Source organism: Bombina bombina, chromosome 7 (assembly GCF_027579735.1).
Source record: "Bombina bombina isolate aBomBom1 chromosome 7, aBomBom1.pri, whole genome shotgun sequence".
Lineage (NCBI taxonomy): Eukaryota > Metazoa > Chordata > Amphibia > Anura > Bombinatoridae > Bombina > Bombina bombina.
Genome location: NC_069505.1, coordinates 361959312 through 361979950, shown reverse-complemented (window position 1 = coordinate 361979950; position 20639 = coordinate 361959312). Strand labels below are relative to the sequence as shown.

The 20639-nt window shown below is 41.1% G+C and overlaps 1 protein-coding gene across 1 annotated transcript in view; it reads left to right on the top strand.

Annotated features, from left to right (window-relative positions):
* ACAD9 (acyl-CoA dehydrogenase family member 9) overlaps nt 1–20639 on the top strand; it is an 816466-nt gene that overhangs the window by 44973 nt on the left and 750854 nt on the right. The window lies entirely within an intron of this gene.

Below are 20639 nucleotides of genomic sequence, written 5' to 3'. Positions count from 1 at the left end.
GGTGTGTACTATTTTCTCTCAGGCAGCAGATGGATGAAGACTTCTGCCTGGAGGCTGATGATCTTAGCATTTGTCACTAAGATTCAGAGCAGTTCCCACAGAATGGCTGAGAAGTGCTTAAGAAACTTCAGTGTGAGGAACGTTTTTCATGCTATAAGCAGTGAGGTATGTTCAGTAATTTTTTTCTGAAGAGACTGTGGTATTCCAGAATTGGCTGACAGTATCCTCATGAGGGTAAGGGTAAGCAGTAATCCTAAGAGAACAGGGGTATTACTAAGCTTGCATATAGGGGCTAAAAAAAAAAAAAAAAAAGTTGACACTGAGTTTGAATGTTTGTGGGCAAACGTTTTTTAACTGGGAGTGCTGATAACGTTTTTCGCAAGAAAATATTTATTACATCAGGAACGTTTTTGAGGCTGTAATAAGAGGGTACACTTGGCTTCTTTTTGGGTTTAGGACCCACATTGCTAGTTTGAGACCGCTCTGGCGAGGTGCAGGGGGTGTTTTTTTCCGGATTTAAAAGTTTAATGATTATCCATTTTTTTTTTTCAGTAAGGGTTAAGTGTTCCTTTCCTTGTGGGGCAAACTTAGCTGCATTATTTGAATACTTATGTCAAAAATTGAAACGATTTGATTATTTTAAAGCAGTTTTGCAAAACATGTATGCTTTTTTTCTCTTAAAGGCGCAGTACAATTTTTTTAAGATTGCTATTTTTTTCACTTAATAAAGTGTTTTCCAGCCTGTTTGTTGTCATACTAGCCTATTTAACATGTCTGACATTGAGGAAAGCCAATGTTCAATGTGTTTGGAAGCCATTGTGGAACCCCCACTTAAAATGTGTCCCTCATGCACTGAAAGGGCAATACATTGCAAAGAACATATTTTAGCTGATAAAAATATGTTGCAGGATGATTCTCAGTCAGAAGGGAATCAGGTTATACCATCTAATTCTCCCCAAGTGTCACAACCATTAACGCCCTCACAAGCGACACCAAGTACTTATAGTGCGTCTAATTCTTTCACCCTGCAAGATATGGCCGCAGTTATGAATACTACCCTCACAGAGGTTTTTATCTAAGCTGCCTGGGTTGCAGGGGAAGCGCAGTAGGTCTGGTGTGAGAGTCAATGCTGAGCCCTCTGACGCTTTATTAGCCATATCCGATCTACCCTCACTATGTTCTGAGTTGGGGGTGAGGGATTTGCTGTCTGAGGGAGAGATTTCTGATTCAGGAAAGATGTTCCCTCAGACAGACTCAGATATGACGGCTTTTAAATTTAAACTAGAACACCTCCGCTTGTTGCTCAGGGAGGTTTTAGCGACTCTGGATGATTGTGACCCTATTGTAATTAAAGAGAAATTGTGTAAAATGGATAGATATCTAGAGGTTCCTGCTTACACTAATGTTTTTCCGGTCCCTAAGAGGATTTCGGACATTGTTACTAAGGAGTGGGATAGACCAGGTTTTCCGTTTTCTCCCCCTCCTACTTTTAAGAAAATGTTTCCCATATCAGACACCATGCGGGATTCGTGGCAGACGGTCCCTAAGGTGGAGGGAGCTATTTCTACCCTGGCTAAGCGTACAACTATACCTATTGAGGACAGTTGTGCTTTTAAAAAACCTATGGATAAAAAATTAGAGGGTCTTCTTAAGAAAATATTTATTCATCAGGCTTTTCTTCTGCAACCTATAGCGTGCATTGTTCCTGTAACTACTGCAGCTGCTTTTTGGTACGAGGCTCTAGAGGAGGCTCTTCAGGTTGAGACCCCATTAGATGATATTCTGGATAGAATTAGGGCTCTCAAGGTAGCTAATTATTTCATTACAGATGCCGCTTTTCAACTGGCTAAATTAGCGGCAAAGAATTCAGGTTTTGCCATTTTAGCGCGTAGAGCGTTATGGCTTAAGTCCTGGTCTGCTGACGTGTCATCAAAATCTAAGCTTTTAGCCATCCCTTTCAAGGGTAAGACCCTATTCGGGCCTGAACTGAAAGAGATCATTTCAGACATCACTGGAGGAAAAGGCCATGCACTTCCTCAGGATAAGACAAATAAGATGAGGACCAAACAAAATAATTTTCGTTCCTTTTGAAACTTCAAAGGTGGTCCCTCTTCCTCCTCCCCTGCTGCAAAGCAGGAGGGAAATTTTGCTCAATCCAAGTCAGTCTGGAGACCTAACCAGACTTGGATCAAAGGTAAACAGGCCAAGAAGCCCGCGGCTGCCACCAAGACGGCATGAAGGGGCAGCCCCCGATCCGGGACCGGATCTAGTAGGGGGCAGACTTTCTCTCTTTGCTCAGGCTTGGGCAAGAGACGTCCAGGACTCCTGGGCTTTAGAAATTGTGACCCAGAGGTATCTTCTAGACTTCAAAGATTCTCCTCCAAGGGGGAGATTCCATCTTTCTCGATTGTCTGTAAACCAGACAAAAAGAGAGGCGTTCTTACACCATGGGAGTAATCTGCCCAGTTCCAAAAACAGAACAGGGGCAGGGGTTTTACTCAAATCTGTTTGTGGTTCCCAAGAAAGAGGGAGCCTTCAGACCAATTTTAGATCTCAAGATCCTAAACCAATTCCTCAGAGTTCCATCCTTCAAGATGGAGACCATTCGGACTATTTTACCAATGATCCAGGAGGGTCAATATATGACCACCGTGGATTTAAAGGATGCCTATCTGCACATCCCTATCCACAAGGATCATCACCAGTTTCTCAGGTTTGCCTTTCTGGACAAGCATTACCAGTTTGTGGCTCTTCCCTTCGGGTTGGCCACAGCTCCCAGAATTTTCACAAAGGTGCTAGGGTCCCTTCTGGCGGTTCTAAGACAGCGGGGCATAGCAGTGGCGCCTTATCTGGACGATATCTTAATTCAGGCGTCAACTTACCAACTAGCCAAATCTCACACGGTCATCATGTTGGCTTTTCTAAGATCTCACGGGCGGAAGGTGAACGTAAAAAAGAGTTCACTTATCCCTCTCACAAGAGTTCCATTCCTGGGAACTCAGAAAATTTTTCATGTCTACCAAATCTATCAGACGGAGGTCAGGAAATCAAAAATTTTAACCACCTGCCGAGCGCTTCATTCCATTCCTCTGCCGTTAGTGGCTCAGTGTGTGGAGGTAATCGGACTAATGGTAGCGGCAATGGACATAGTTCCGTTTGCTCGCTTGCATCTCAGACCACTGCAACTATGCATTGTCAAACAGTGGAATGGGAATTATGCAAATTTATCTCCTCAGATAAATCTGGATCAATAGACCAGAGACTCTCTTCTTTGGTGGTTGTCACAGGATCATCTGTCCCAGGGAATGCATGGGTCATAGTGACGACGGACGCCAGCCTATTGGGCTGGTGTACAGTCTGGAATTCCCTGAAAGCACAGGGTGTGTGGACTCAGGAGGAGGCTCTCCTCCCGATAAATATTCTAGAACTGAGAGCGATATTCAACGCGCTTCAGGCGTGGCCTCAACTAGCTTCGGCCAGATTCATAAGATTCCAGTCGGACAATATCACGACTGTAGCATATATCAATCATCAGGGGGGAACAAAGAGTTCTCTAGCGATGATAGAGGTTACCAAAATAATTCGATGCGCAGAGACTCACTCTTGCCATCTATCAGCAATCTATATCCCAGGAGTGGAGAACTGGGAAGCGGATTTTCTAAGTCGTCAGTCTTTTCATCCGGGGGAGTGGGAACTCCATCCGGAGGTGTTTGCACAATTGATTCAGCAATGGGGCACACCAGAATTGGATCTGATGGCGTCTCGTCAGAACGCCAAACTTCCTTGCTACGGGTCCAGATCAAGGGATCCTCGAGCAGTACTGATAGATGCTCTAGCAGTACCTTGGTCGTTCAACCTGGCTTATGTGTTTCCACCATTTCCTCTCCTCCCTCGTCTGATTGCCAGAATCAAACAGGAGAGAGCTTCGGTGATTTTGATAGCACCTGCGTGGCCACGCAGGACTTGTTATGCAGACCTGGTGGACATGTCATCTCTACCACCATGGACACTGCCACTGAGACAGGACCTTCTCATTCAAGGTCCGTTCCAGCATCCAAATGTAGTTTCTCTGCGGCTGACTACCTGGAGATTGAACGCTTGATTTTATCCTAGCAGGGATTCTCTGAGTCGGTCATAGATACTTTGATTCAGGCTCGAAAGCCTGTCACTAGGAAAATTTACCATAAGATATGGCGTAAATATCTTTATTGGTGTGAATCCAAAGGCTACTCATGGAGTAAGATCAGGATTCCTAGTATTTTGTCCTTTCTCCAAGAAGGATTGGAGAAGGGGCTATCAGCGAGTTCCCTAAAGGGACAAATATCTGCTTTATCAATTTTACTGCACAAGCGTCTGGCAGATGTTCCAGACGTTCAGTCGTTTTGTCAGGCTTTAGTTAGAATCAAGCCTGTGTTTAAACCTGTGGCTCCGCCATGGAGTTTGAATTTAGTTCTTAAAGTTCTTCAAGGGGTTCCATTTGAACCTATGCATTCCATAGATATTAAGCTTCTATCTTGGAAAGTTCTGTTTTTAGTTGCTATCTCTTCGGCTCGAAGAGTTTCTGAACTATCTGCATTACAATGCGACTCGCCTTATCTTGTTTTTCATTCTGATAAGGTGGTTTTGCGTACCAAACCTGGATTCCTTCCTAAGGTTGTTACTAATAAGAATATTAATCAGGAAATTGTTGTTCCTTCCCTGTGTCCTAATCCTTCCTCTAAGGAGCGTCTGTTGCACAACTTGGACGTGGTTCGTGCTTTGAAGTTTTACTTGCAAGCGACCAAAGATTTCCGTCAAACAGCTTCTTTGTTTGTTGTCTATTCTGGAAAGCGTATAGGTCAAAAAGCTACGGCTACCTCTTTCTTTTTGGCTGAAAAGCATCATCCGTTTGGCATACGAGACTGCTGGACAGCAGCCTCCTGAAAGGATTACAGCTCACTCTACTTGAGCGTTGGCTTCCACATGGGCTTTTAAAAATGATGCTTCTGTTGAACAGATTTGTAAGGCTGCGACTTGGTCTTCACTTCATACCTTTTCCAAATTTTACAAATTTTTACAAATTTGATACTTTTGCTTCTTCGGATGCTATTTTTGGGAGAAAAGTTCTTCAAGCAGTGGTGCCTTCTGTTTAGGCATCCGTCTTGTCCCTCCCGTTCATCCGTGTCTTATAGCTTTGGTATTGTATCCCACAAGTAAAGGATGAATCCGTGGACTTGTATCTTATAGAAGAAAAGTAAATTTATGCTTACCTGATAAATTAATTTCTTCTATGATACGGCGAGTCCACGGCCCGCCCTGTCATTTTAAGACAGATTATATTTTTTTGATTTTAAACTTCAGTTACCTCTGCACCTTTTTAGTTTCTCCTTTTTCTTCCTTACCTTCGGTCGAATGACTGGGGGGTGGAGCTAAGGGAGGAGCTATATAGACAGCTCTGCTGTGGTGCTCTTTGCCTCTTAGCAGGAGGATAATATCCCACAAGTAAAGGATGAATCCGTGGACTCGTCGTATCCTAGAAGAAATTAATTTATCAGGTAAGCATAAATTTACTTTTCTTCACGCCAGGACGCTGAGTAAGTAAGTTTTTACCCTTGACTTGGGGAAATACCTTTACAGCTGTACACCTTTTTGGTCGTATAGCGGATGAACTCCCTTCCTCACCCATAGCGGCATCGGAGGCCAATTCCAGGATATTCTTTGGTCTCATGTGCCACTGTTTAGGAACACTTGGTAATTTGAGCACAGGCTTTTGGGGTTTCCACCTTAGTATGTATGTGTGTGTGTGTGTGTGTCTATATATATATATATATATATATATATATATATATATATATATATATATATATATATATTATGTGTGTGTGTGTATATATATCTCACACACGCCAAAAGAGCGGAGCTCTAGGACAAAGGGTCGCTAGAGCGAGCGAGGGTAAAGGTCCATGGGGTTCCTGGATTGCCCGGCCGGCTTGTAGTTCCATAAACCCGGCCAGCCGGAAAGGGGTCAAGCGGTAAGAGATCAGCTCTTCCAAGAGGAGGTATAAACAGTGAGAACACAAGAGGTAGGGAGTTTGGGACATCCCATAAGCCACAAGAAGCTAGAAACCAAGGTAATAACCAGTGACTCAGAGGTAGTAGGTGGTGGGTGTAGCCTTGGTAACCTGGTATCCGTGACAAAAATGAAAACCGAAATAACCGAAAATGCCATATTCTGCCGAAATTTTGGTGCATCCCTAGACCATTCTAATGAACATCCAATCAGTGTGTGTGTGTGACTTAAAACCTTTTTAAACCACTTAGAAAACCTATGTAGAGAGTTGGTGTTAAAGCCCAACCAAAGACAAAATGAAGAGAGGTGGAGGAACAGAAGATACCTAGTAAGATTATAAATATTATATATGTGTGTGTGTGTGTGTAAAGAAGAGTTCTGGAAGGAATTTGGCGCCAGTAAGTGTGCCCACCACAAATATATTTGGTCACAAAGTGAATCGACTAATCAGATAAAAACCTCACTGTAGGGGGCGGAGCTTGCCAGCAAGGGGAACAGACGTGTGTACTAGGAGCTCCTCAGCTTAAACTGCTCAATAATGGGGATATAGCTAATATTATAGCAAACTGAACTGCTATAACAACTCCAGAGATAACTATATTGTATAATCTTTTAAGGAGCAAAAATCTACTTTCTACTGATTTCAATGTTTTTCCAGCAACCTTAATGGTGTAGACCTATAATGGCTGACGAGTCTGTATCAGGACATCTTCCCTATAATAACCACTACAGAGTTATAGATGCGGCGCTGCATAAGTTTGAGAAGCATGTCTGTGTGCTTTTGGAAGGCCACTACTCTGAAATGAGCTTATTACTGGCGCAACTACTCAAAAATGTTGCTACTTTATATGGCATCCAAGATGGCGTTGTGGATCCTGGATTTAACATCGACGGACCGGATGCCTTAACAACACCTGCTAGTTCCCAAAGTCAGCTCCCTACACTCAACAGGACAAAGCTAACGGAAAGGTCAGGGAATCATGAGAAGGGTCATCTAACAGTACTGAAAGTTATAACCTGCTCACAACCTTTCTGCATGTCGGAGAAAAATACGCCACCGACAGGTATGGACACCCTTGCAGGCGAGAGCATAATTCCTTGCAGCCCATGCGGTGAACGAACACCAGCCAAGACAAAAGCTACAGACTCGGATGTAAACAGAGGGTCGGAGGTGAACACTCATGCGGTCAATTCTAAGGAACCAGAGATTCTCTTAGAGGAATTTTGCCGCTCCACATTTACACATCAGTCATGGGTATTACTAAAGGCATCTGGGCCAGAAAGGGTGACACTACCGATCGCACACGCATACCTCACGGCTGCTTCTCAAATGAAAAAAGGGATTGGCTAGCGTTTCCCCAAAAGAGCCATCTTGTCGGCCATATCCTCGGCAGGGATGATCGCTCCCATCTATGAAGACGTCACAGTCAGAACACTGCAGACCCGGCACCTATGGCTCATTTCTTTAGCAGAAGATGGCACTAACCGTTATGAAAAGAACAAGACTGGTTGTAATAAACTGTTAGACCGTTGTTTCTGTGTTACCCTTCTGCTTGGCAACTATGGTTTTGTTATGGGATTCCACACTACATTTGGTTTTCACGTTAACTCTCTTGTCATAATAGCTTTCAGTAATCTGTGTTCCGCTATGCATTGCCCCATCAATTTAAAACTGACCTTTATATTGATTACTGCTTATCCTTTGTTCTTATATATTCCTATTCTTTTGCACAGCCCAAAGCCCCTACACACAAGTTACCTGGTTCTGAACATTTGTTACTACGAATATAGTGATAGATATTACTCCAACAATATTTGTTTTCACTGTCTTCATCCAGGAACTTGCTAAGAGATGGCATCTACAAACACTTGATACTTTGCAATACTGATCTATTACTAGAGCCATGCTATTACTATGTCACAGCCCTCCATTTTTTATATATTTGATCTACTATATCCTAATGACGGCCCATAAGCTTGAAAATTCTGGATTGAGGGTTTAATTTGTGATAATGCTCTACATTACAGGTGACGTTTCTTTCCTCGCTAGCCCAGCAAGCAGTCTGGTTCAATATTAACTCCCCTTGTTATTAGTCTTTTTATGATACCTGTTGTATCACATTACAGAAACTATATGACTAAGTTGCTTGCTACCTTAGCTGTCTCTTATCTAAGCATTTGAGTTTAAATGTCCAATTAATATTATAACATGTTTGTTTCCCTTGTGCTATTACCTAATTCTCCTATATACTCTGGTGCCCTGTGTTTGGTAATGTTGTTTGTATATCTCTATATTGCCACCTCACCCTAACTAGTGAAGCGGATAGCTTATAATATACTCATATCTATACTGTCAAACAATGTATACTGCTGGAGATATTAAGGTATATTTAGCCCTATTTACTCTATTTACTTAATTAATTGCTAAGACTAGAGGGTCCTTTTCAGACGTCATTGATGTGAATGAAACTACCTAAGTTATATTAGAGGTCACTGTGTATAGTTTACATTGTCTGTCATGTTATTTCCCATTATATCCTGCAGCCTCCCACCTGTTAGAAAGTGAGGGTCGACACTTATGCCTTACACACGCTTAGCGCAAACAAACCGCCACTTTCTTGCCTATCTCATGTGGACAATACTGGCATAGCATTTGACACACGCTCCTCCAGTTAAATCAACACTACCCCCCACCAATATATAGCCATTCATATTTAGGTATATCTGGTCTGCAACGAGTTCTGTTCCTAATTTTCAAATTATATTATTTTGTACTGCTATCATCTATCTCTGTAATGTGTGTGTATATTACAGTAATCTTTATTTCGTAAGGAAACACCTAGGCAGAAGAGAACTCTCCCTTTCCACAAATAGCGTATATACACATTGTATACGCAGTAAACTAACCACTCATTCCTTACCTCTACTTGTTTTTATTAATATATATTAGGCACTTTAGTCATGTTGTGAGACTCTCTAGGTTGCATACTTAATAACTCCACTCTTATTCACCCATACCCCAAGATTATATGTAGTCCAGCCTAGTAGCCTTAGTGAGAAATTGCCATTATCCTATCTCTAATACTTTGATCCTATACATTACAATTGACCTCTCAGGTTTACCCACCTTGGAGTTTTTCACATTATAAAGTTAATTAGCCCTGTAGTCTGTGCCCTCCTAATATCCTAACTGGCTCCGCTCTCCCCTCCATTGCGAGCGGCTCTTGCCCGCTGAATTCCCCCCCCATACACTCAGGCCTACAGGAGGCCTGACAAAAGACAACTCCCACTACTTTCAGCTAATAGATTACCTTTTATAGCGGGGTAGGGACCACTAGTTATCTGTTTAAAAAAAAATTGAGGTTTCATTCCTATTTGTTCCAGTCACATATGTCTCATACATAAAGTGTAACATTTTTTTTATTCAAGGTTACAAAGATGGTGCTATAACCTGTTTCAACTGTTATCCTTATGTTACTGATCTAGCTATATTTCATGACACTGACTTCTACTCCTATATAAATATTACACTACTATAGTTTAGATAGTGCGATAACAAACGCTACATTAGTGCACCAAAACCTCACCCCTTGCTTATTTTTCATATGTGAAATGTATAAATAAGTAACTATTGCTTCTGCTCTGTGCCTGGACATATTCTCTGTTGTAATGCTTTTACTCAATGCCTCAATAAAAAATTTATTTAAAAAGAAACAAAAAACCTCACTGTAATAAGAGTGAAGATCCTAAAGACAACAATAGTAATAATTGTAATGATTATTGTCCTTTTTGTCAAAAATGAGAACCCAACAACAAAAGTTGGTAATGATAATTCTATATTACGAAAAAGTAATGCTGATAGCAGCAATAGAAATCCAAAGTGGCATTATTGGATATTGATTACTTTGAATCCCTTGAACTGTTAGTAACCAAGCATCACATCTTGCCACTTTGGATTTTTATTGCTGCTATCAGCATTACTTATTCGTAATATAGAATTATCATTACCAACTTTTGTTGTTGGGTTCTCATTTCTCACAAAAAGGACAATAATCATTACAATTATTACTATTGTTGTCTTTAGGATCTTCACTCTTATTACTGTGAGGTTTTTATTTGATTAGTCAATTCACTTTGTGACCAAATATATTTGTGGTGGGCACACTTACTGGCGCTGAATTCCTTCCAGCACTCTTCTTTACACTCATTTTATTTTAAGGGATTACCTGGAAAGGGTTATTCTGCCTACTGGAAGGTTCATTCACAGCAGCTACCTATTTGTTTTTCCCATCTAAAATTCACTCATATGAATGTGAATGTGTGTTAATATGAACATCAGTCTCTACTTTTAATCCCTGATAAATCTCTAGATTCTATGCAAGTTTCTAAACTTCAGGAGATTATACTAAATTACTCATTTACAAGTACACATGTATATATGTATTTATTTATATGTGAAATGTTGTAATTTATGTTGAGAACAGATATTATTCTATTTTTATTCACTCTATCTCTCAAGACCAATACAAGTATTGTGTGTATTAAAGGGACATTAAACACTTTGAGATGGTAATATAAAATGATAAATTGTATATAATAAAACAACTCTGCAAGATACTTTCATTACTTATTTCTCTTGTAAGGTGTATCCAGTCCACGGGTTCATCCATTACTTGTGGGATATTCTCCTTCCCAACAGGAAGTTGCAAGAGGACACCCACAGCAGAGCTGTCTATATAGCTCCTCCCCTAACTGCCACCCCCAGTCATTCTCTTGCAACTCTCGACAAGAAAGGAAGTATCAAGAGATATGTGGTGACTTAGTGTAGTTTTTACCTTCAATCAAGAGTTTGTTATTTTTAAACGGTACCGGCGTCGTACTGTTTTACTCCCAGGCAGAAATTAGAAGAAGAATCTGCCTGGAGGTTGATGATCTTAGCGGTTTGTAACTAAGGTCCATTGCTGTTCTCACGCATAACTGAAGAGTATGGGAAAGACTTCAGTTGGGGGAACGGTTTGCAGATTACCTGCTTTGAGGTATGTTCAGTATATTTATTTCTAGAGAGATAAGATCTAGAAAATGCTGACAGAGCCTTGTATAATTGAGGTAAGCCTGATGCAGTGATTTAACAACGACTGGGATCATGCTTACAAATAAGGGTAATCATGTTAATACTCATATTTCTTAGTGACAAAACGTTTACATGTTATATAGAAAGAACATTTTTTCTCTGAGGGTGATAAATCGTTTTTTGGGGCCTAGTTTCCACATGGCTAGTCAGATACTCCTAGGAGTATTTTCTTAAGGCCCTCTGACATCGAGTGCATGGTGGGAGGGGCCTATTTCCGCGCTCTAGATGTGCAGTTCTTATTCAGACTGAGACATCCAGCTTCCCTAAAGGAGTCCTCTGGCATCTGAGGACCACTATAGAGGGCTTATTTCTTCCCTAAATCGTATTTGAGGGCAGGTAGGAGCCACAGCAGAGCTGTGGCAAGGTGTTTAACCGTTTATTAACGTTTTTTCAAATCCAGTTTGGGGCCTAAAGGGTTAATCATCCATTTGCAAGTGGGCGCAGTGCTGCTTTAGTCCCTTATACACACTGTAAACATTTCGAAGAGTTTACTACTTTTTAACACTGTTTTGCAGTTTATGTGATAGTTTTTTTTCTCTTAAAGGCACAGTACCGTTTTTGTTTAATTGCTGTTTCACATTTATTAAAGTGTTTTCCAAGCTTGCTGGTCTCATTACTAGTCTGTTAAACATGTCTGACATAGAGGAAACTCCTTGTTCAATATGTTTAGAAGCCATTGTGGAACCCCCTCTTAGAATGTGTACCAAATGTACTGAAATTTCTATAAATTATAAAGACCATATTATGGCATTTAAAGATTTATCACCAGAGGTTTCTCAGACTGACAAAAGGGAGGTTATGCCATCTAGCTCTCCCCACGTGTCAGAACCTATAACTCCCGCTCAAGTGACGCCAAGTACATCTAGCGCGTCCAATGCGTTTACCTTACAAGACATGGCGACAGTTATGACTAATACCCTCACAGAGGTATTGTCCAAACTGCCAGGGTTACAAGGAAAGCGAGACAGCTCTGGGGCTAGAACAAATACAGAGCTTTCTGACGCTTTAGTAGCTATGTCCGATATACCCTCACAATGCTCCGAAGCCGAGTTGCTATCTGAGGGTGAGATTTCAGATTCAGGGAAGACGTTACTTCAGTCCGATTCTGAAATGACGGCCTTTAAATTTAAGCTTGAACACCTCCGCTTATTGCTCAGGGAGGTTTTAGCGACTCTGGATGACTGTGACCCCATTGTAGTTCCAGAGAAATTGTGTAAAATGGACAAATACTTTGCAGTGCCTGTTTACACTGATGTCTTTCCAGTCCCTAAGAGGTTCTCGGAAATTATTACTAAGGAATGGGATAGACCAGGTGTTCCGTTCTCTCCCCCTCCTGCTTTTAAAAAGATGTTTCCCATAGATGTCGCTATACGGGACTCGTGGCAGACAGTCCCTAAGGTGGTGGGTGCTGTTTCTACCCTAGCTAAGCGTACAACTATCCCCGTCGAGGACAGTTGTGCTTTCTTAGATCCTATGGATAAAAAATTGGAGGGTCTCCTTAAGAAAATTTTTATCCATCAAGGTTTTATTCTCCAGCCTCTTGCATGCATTGCCCCAGTTACTGCTGCAGCGGCTTTTTGGTTCGAGTCTCTTGAGGAGGCTCTACAGGTGGAGACCCCGTTAGATGATATTTTAGACAGGATTAAAGCTCTCAAGTTAGCTAATTCCTTTATTTCTGACGCCGTTTTTCATCTAACCAAACTAACGGCTAAGAATTCAGGTTTTGCCATTCTGGCGCGCAGGGCGCTATGGCTTAAGTCCTGGTCAGCATACGTTACTTCAAAGTCTAAGCTTCTTAACATCCCCTTCAAAGGACACACCCTATTTGGGCCAGGCCTGAAGGAGATAATTTCTGTTATTACTGGAGGAAAAGGTCACGCCCTTCCTCAGGATAGGTCCAATAAATTAAGGACCAAACAGAATAATTTTCGTTCATTTCGAAACTTCAAGAGTGGCGCAGCTTTAGCTTCCTCTAATGCAAAACAAGAGGGAAATTCTGCCCAGTCCAAACCAATCTGGAGACCGAACCAGGCTTGGAACAAGGGGAAGCAGGCCAAAAAACCTGCTGCCGCCTCTAAGACAGCATGAAGGAGTAGCCCCCGATCCGGGACCGGATCTAGTAGGGGGCAGACTTTCTCTCTTTGCCCAGGCTTGGGCAAGAGACGTCCAGGATCCCTGGGCATTAGAGATTTGTTTCCCAGGGATATCTTCTGGAATTCAAAGCTTCATCTCCAAAGGGGAGATTTCATCTCTCACAATTATCTGTAAACCAGATAAAGAGAGAGGCATTCTTATGTTGTGTTCAATACCTACTGGTTATGGGAGTGATCCACCCAGTTCCAAGGGAGGAACAGGGGCAGGGCTTCTATTCAAATCTGTTTATAGTTCCCAAAAAAGAGGGAACTTTCAGACCAATCTTGGATCTCAAGATCCTAAACAAATTTCTCAATATCCCATCCTTCAAGATGGAGACTATCCGAACCATCCTCCCTATGATCCAGGAGGGTCAATATATGACTACCGTGGACTTAAAGGATGCTTATCTCCACATTCCGATTCACAGAGATCATCATCAGTTCCTCAGGTTCGCCTTCTTAGACAGGCATTACCAGTTTGTGGCTCTTCCCTTCGGGTTAGCCACGGCACCAAGAATCTTTACGAAGGTTCTAGGGTCCCTACTGGCGGTTCTAAGGCCACGGGGCATAGCGGTGGTTCCTTACCTAGACATTCTGATACAGGCGTCGACTTTTCAAATCGCCAAGTCCCATACGGACATTGTTCTGGCCTTTCTGAGGTCTCACGGGTGGAAGGTGAACGTAGAAAAGAGTTTTCTCTCCCCTCACACAAGAGTTTCCTTCCTAGGAACACTGATAGATTCAGTAGAAATTAAAAATTTTCTGACAGAGGTCAGGTTATCAAAGCTTCTAACTTCCTGCCGTGCTCTTCATTCCACTTCTCGGCCGTCAGTGGCTCAGTGAATGGAAGTAATCGGCCTAATGGTAGCGGCAATGGACACAGTTCCGTTTGCCCGCCTACATCTCAGACCACTGCAACTTTGCATGCTCAATCAGTGGAATGGGGACTACACAGATTTGTCCCCTCTGCTAAATCTGGATCAAGAGACCAGGGATTCTCTTCTCTGGTGGTTATCTTGGGTCCATCTTTCCAGGGGAATGAGTTTCCGCAGGCCAGAGTGGACTATAGTGACGACAGATGCCAGCCTTCTGGGCTGGGGCGCAGTCTGGAACTCCCTGAAGGCTCAGGGTTCGTGGACTCAGGAGGAAGCCCTCCTTCCGATAAACATTCTGGAACTGAGAGCGATATTCAATGCTCTTCAGGCTTGGCCTCAACTAGCTGTGGTCAGGTTCATCAGATTTCAGTCGGACAATATCACGACTGTAGCCTATATCAACCATCAGGGGGGAACAAGAAGCCCCCTGGCAATGTTGGAGGTTTCAAAGATAATTCTATGGGCAGAGGTTCACTCTTGCCATCTCTCAGCTATCCATATCCCAGGAGTAGAGAACTGGGAGGCGGATTTTCTAAGTCGGCAGACTTTTCATCCGGGGGAGTGGGAGCTCCATCCGGAGGTATTTGCCCAGCTGATTCAACTATGGGGCAAACCAGAACTGGATCTGATGGCGTCTCGTCAGAACGCCAAGCTTCCTTGTTACTGGTCCAGGTCAAGGGATCCCCAGGCAGCGCTGATAGATGCTCTAGCAGTGCCCTGGTCCTTCAGCCTGGCTTATGTGTTCCCACCATTTCCTCTCCTCCCTCGTCTGATTGCCAAGATCAAGCAGGAAAGAGCTTCAGTGATTTTGATAGCACCGGCGTGGCCACGCAGGACTTGGTATGCAGATCTGGTGGACATGTCATCCTTTCCACCATGGACTTTGCCGCTGAGGCATGACCTTCTACTCCAAGGTCCATTCAAACATCCAAATCTAATTTCTCTGCGGCTGACTGCTTGGAGATTGAACGCTTGATTTTATCAAAACGTGGTTTCTCAGAGTCGGTCATTGATACCTTAATTCAGGCTCGAAAGCCTGTCACCAGGAAAATCTATCATAAGATATGGTGTAAATATCTTCATTGGTGTGAATCCAAGGGTTACTCATGGAGTAAAGTCAGGATTCCTAGGATATTATCCTTTCTCCAAGAAGGATTGGAGAAGGGATTGTCAGCTAGTTCCTTAAAGGGACAGATTTCTGCTCTGTCTATTCTTCTGCACAAGCGTCTGGCAGATGTTTCAGGTGTTTTGTCAGGCTTTAGTTAGAATCAAGCCTGTGTTTAAACCTGTTGCTCCGCCATGGAGTTTAAATTTAGTTCTTTAAGTTCTTCAAGGGGTTCCGTTTGAACCTCTGCATTCCATAGATATCAAGCTTTTATCTTGGAAAGTTCTGTTTTTGGTAGCTATTTCTTCGGCTCGTAGAGTTTCAGAATTATCTGCCTTACAGTGTGATTCCCCTTATCTGATCTTCCATGCAGATAAGGTAGTTTTGCGTACCAAACCTGGGTTTCTTCCTAAGGTGGTATCTAATAAGAATATCAATCAGGAGATTGTTGTTCCGTCACTGTGCCCTAATCCTTCTTCAAAGAAGGAACGTCTATTACCCAATCTTGACGTGGTTCGTGCTTTAAAGTTTTATTTACAAGCTACTAAGGATTTTCGTCAAACATCTGCATTGTTGTCTACTCTGGACAGAGGAGAGGCCAAAAGGCTTCGGCATCTTCTTTCTTTTTGGCTGAGAAGCATAATCCGTTTAGCTTATGAGACTGCTGGCCAGCAGCCTCCTGAAAGAATTACAGCTCATTCCACTAGAGCGGTAGCTTCCACATGGGCTTTTAAAAATGAGGCCTCTGTTGAACAGATTTGTAAGGCGGCGACTTGGTCTTCGCTTCATACTTTTTTCTAAATTCTACAAATTTGATACTTTTGCTTCCTCAGAGGCTATTTTTGGGAGAAAGGTCTTGCAGGCAGTGGTGCCTTCCGTTTAAGTTCCTGCCTTGTCCCTCCCTTCATCCGTGTCCTAAAGCTTTGGTATTGGTATCCCACAAGTAATGGATGAACCCGTGGACTGGATACACCTTACAACAGAAAACAAAATTTATGCTTACCTGATAAATTTCTTTCTCTTGTGGTGTATCCAGTCCACGGCCCGCCCTGTCACTTTAAGGCAGGTGTTTTTTATTTTTAAACTTCAGTCACCACTGCACCCTATAGTTTCTCCTTTTTTCTTGCTTGTCTTCGGTCGAATGACTGGGGGTGGCAGTTAGGGGAGGAGCTATATAGACGGCTCTGCTGTGGGTGTCCTCTTGCAACTTCCTGTTGGGAAGGATAATATCCCACAAGTAATGGATGAACCCGTGGACTGGATACACCACAAGAGAGAAATTTATCAGGTAAGCATAAATTTTGTTTTTGTCCTCTTTGCCTGTAATTCCATTCTGAAATTGTGAGCTTTTCAGTTCCTGTTTGAAATGGAAGTGCAGAACACTGTTAAATCCAGCACAACCATTGGCTGCACACTCTAGTGACCTATTTATAACTGACCCTAATTGGCCACAGCAGAGAAGGTAACACAAGTTACAACATGGCAGCTCCCAGTGTTTTATAGACACTAAAACTTTACACTTATTTTGTCACTTTTTAAACAACTAATGAAACTTGAAAAAATACATCTACATGTTAGTCATGGACTAATCTTTTCTTTGAATGCATCATTCTATCTAGCATGTATTTAGTGTTTAATGTCCCTTTAAACATTGAATTATAGATTATACTGTAGTTTTGCGCACCCATCACCAGGAAGCTTGCAGCTGTACTTGTTATATTTGCATTTTACTTCCCATACAAATATATATATATATATATATATATACCCTTTTTACAAAAAATAATAATGCTGTTTTGCTTGTACACTAATATATTTTTCATTGCAACATTCTTTAAGTCGGAAATTTACTATCCTTTTAAACAGAGGTGAGATAGGGAAGCAGAGGCAGGGAAGAGAAATCATACACCCTTGTTTAGAGACATGTAACCCTACAGGGAAAGAGAAAAAACCTTAAGAGAAGTCTAATGAATTATTACCACACAGCCAAACTTCACCTTCTCATTCAAAAAAATGTCTGTTGTCTTGCTGTAGAATAACATCAGCCAAGTCTAAACATAAAAAAAAGATTAACACACTTAACTTCATCTTCCACTTGTCTTACTTGAAATGAAATGTTTTGCAGTTGTTATCAACTAAAGACAGTTAGGGAAAAATATGTAGCAGGGTTAGCCCTGATAAGTCTTCAGGGTGCAATTCCAGGTCTGAAAATTAGAAAATACACTTTTTTCAGAGCTAAATTACATGAAAAGGGGCAACATTAATCCTGAAAATATTGTATATTGCAAAGTTGTTTAATTACACAACTATTTTATTTCAGATTCTTAAGGCAATTACTGTCCCTTTTTAATATCTTCCTCCATCTTCTCACATCCATTGCTATGATCCACAATATAATCATCCTAAACTGCCATGTTTTAAATGCAACATAGATTAAAAAAAAAAAAGTCCTTTTCAATAAAATCATATTTATTTTTTAGTAAATGGTCTTTTACGAGTTAGAATAATCTTTTGTTTGCCTTTTTTGATGACTTTCAAGTTAATCAAAAATATACTATTGAAATGCAGATGTATTTAGTGATTTCATATCTGCCACAATTGCACTCCACACACACACACAATTCTTTTTATTCCTAGTTTATTTTCCTGCAAGGTTCTTGAAAAACAATGATAAAATATTTTTCAGATTCCATTATTTGATGCAGTTTATTTCAGCAATCTGATTTGCATAATGAACAGTTTCTTTGGATTCTGTTTGGACAGCAAATAAAATAAAAACAAACTGTTTCCCATGTCTGAGTCGCAGATGGAGAATTGGGTCTTTAGGGCATAATAAATTCATGCCATCTGCTTATCTGCAATATATTTCTTACCTTCTCTGACTTATTCCTTAAATCATATTTTAATATTGAAAATTCGATAAGTGACTGAAGGTTTCCCCAAGGTCACAGCATATTAATTCTTTGTCTGATATTAATACAGGGATTGTAAAGTTTGTATCATATGTAGGAAGCCGATCAGAATATTGAGAAACCTTCCAATAAATGTTCAGCAGCCAAGCAAAGTAGTCTTTGTAGAGAGATTCAGAATAATCTAAAGGGTTATATAATGTACACATGCTTTTAAGGTGATTTCAGTATTTTTAAGACTAGTGACTCTTTAATGCTATGGGCAAGATTACAAGTGCCGCAGTAAATAGTTTTTTTGCATTGGAGAAAACATTGCTAGCAATAGGCTTTATGCTTTGTCGGGTTCCGCTGGTATTACAAGTTGCATTTTTTTTGCACATGCATCTGTTCCCCTATAGAAATCAATGGAGACAAAAAAGTGGGGGGAAAAAGCTAACACCCTATTCTCGCAAACAACCTCGCATTTTCACATTCCCCTGGTAGCGCTTGTTGATTAGTGGCTAAAGTATCCAGCAATCGGCAAGCGCTATCCAGGGTTCTGAACCAAAAATGGCTCTATCTGAATCATGAAATAAAAAATTTGGGTTCAGTATCCCTTTAATATTAAAGGGACACTGAACCCAAATTTTTTCTTTCGTGATTCAGAGCATGATATTTTAAGCAACTTTCTAATTTACTCCTATTATCACATTTTCTTCATTCTTTTGTAATCTTTATTTGAAAAGCAAGAATGTAAGTTTAGATGCCAGCCCATTTTTGCTGTCCAGAGTCCTGAACCAAAAAAAAAAGCTGATGCCTTCTTTTTCAACTAAAGATGGCAAGAGAACGAAGAAAAATTGATAATAGGAGTAAATTAGAAAGTTGCTTAAAATTGCTGCTCTATCTGAATCATGAAATAAAAAATATGGGTTTAGTTTCTCTTTAAGGTGAAACAGATTTATTATATTTAACTTTTTTTTTAAATCATGAATTTAATTTTGAGATTAATGTTAAATAAAACAATTTGAAGTTTGGTGATGATTTGTAGTTACTAGCCTAAAAAAAAAAGTGGGGCCCTAATTAGATTCTTGCACCTGGGCCCTGTGGTTTCTAGTTACGCCTCTGCAGCACATCCTCTGCTTGTTAATGAATTGTCCCAATTCCACCTGTCTCCGTGCTGAAAGCCCTGATTCTTATCAGTATAGCATGTCCTGGCTATTGTAGTAGTGAGCGCATAACACACTTTCCGTACTGCTTGTGCTTGCCTACAGTATTTGTAAAGTGCCTTAGTTTCAAGCTCTTTTCTTCAGACCCCTCTCTTCTTTCTTCAGTATATCTGCATAATAAATATAATACAATAACAGTTTGAAATTCAAATTAGTAAAATATTTTTAAATAGTCAATTCCTTTTACCTCTTTCCTGTATCATGCGATAGCCATCAGCCAATGACAATACATACAGTATATGTGTATACTGTGATCTTTTGCACATGTTCAGTAGGATCTGGTTCATCAGAAAGTTTGCATATAAAGTGTGCCAATTTTGATAATCCCAGAGGCAGAACTTTTTTTATTTTCTGCGATTAGATTTTTTTTAGTATATGTGTGTGTGTACACACACATATATACACACATATACATATATATACCCACATATACATATATATACCCACATATACATATATATATACCCACATATACATACATACATACATACACACACACACACACACACACACACACACACACACACACACACGTGTATATATATATATGCACAGCAAATGGTGTGTATGCACTCCCACCAACTTGAAACAACTGCCAGGGTGCTCTGTAGGTAATGTAAAGTTCATAGGAAAAAAGCACTCACTGGTCCAGTAGCGTCTATAGCAACAAAATAATTTTTATTTGCGTGATGTTTCGGGACAAAAAACAGTCCCTTCCTCTGACAAACAAAGAGTGAAAAAATCAGCCTTTTAACAGGCCCCATGTAACCCTCCCCCAAACTAACAGCCAACCAGGATTGTTTAAGTTGTCCAATCACATAACGACATACGGTTGTTTTTGTTGTGGGGAGTTACTTATGCCTCACTGAGTTAAGTGTGGTGCACGCCTACCTTTAGACAGAGTGGCCAATTATATATGGGGGCGTGTTACAATAGACTCCGGTCTGTCATCTATTTGGAGACACTGAGGTATTGTATGGTTATTGATCATAGCGAGAGTAGGGGTGTTGAAAATAATCGGCACCACGATGCATCGCGATGCAGCCTTTAACGATGCTGCATCGATGCAAGTGAAGAGCCGAATCGATTAACACGTCACGTGACCCTGCCCGGCAAAACTAGGAACTTTCTCCCTTCATTTCCTCCCACAGTCCGAAAACTTCTGTCTTTCCCAATATGGTACTCTGCTCTGTTGTCTACGGTTGCGGGGATCCCTAAGTTGCGCCTGCG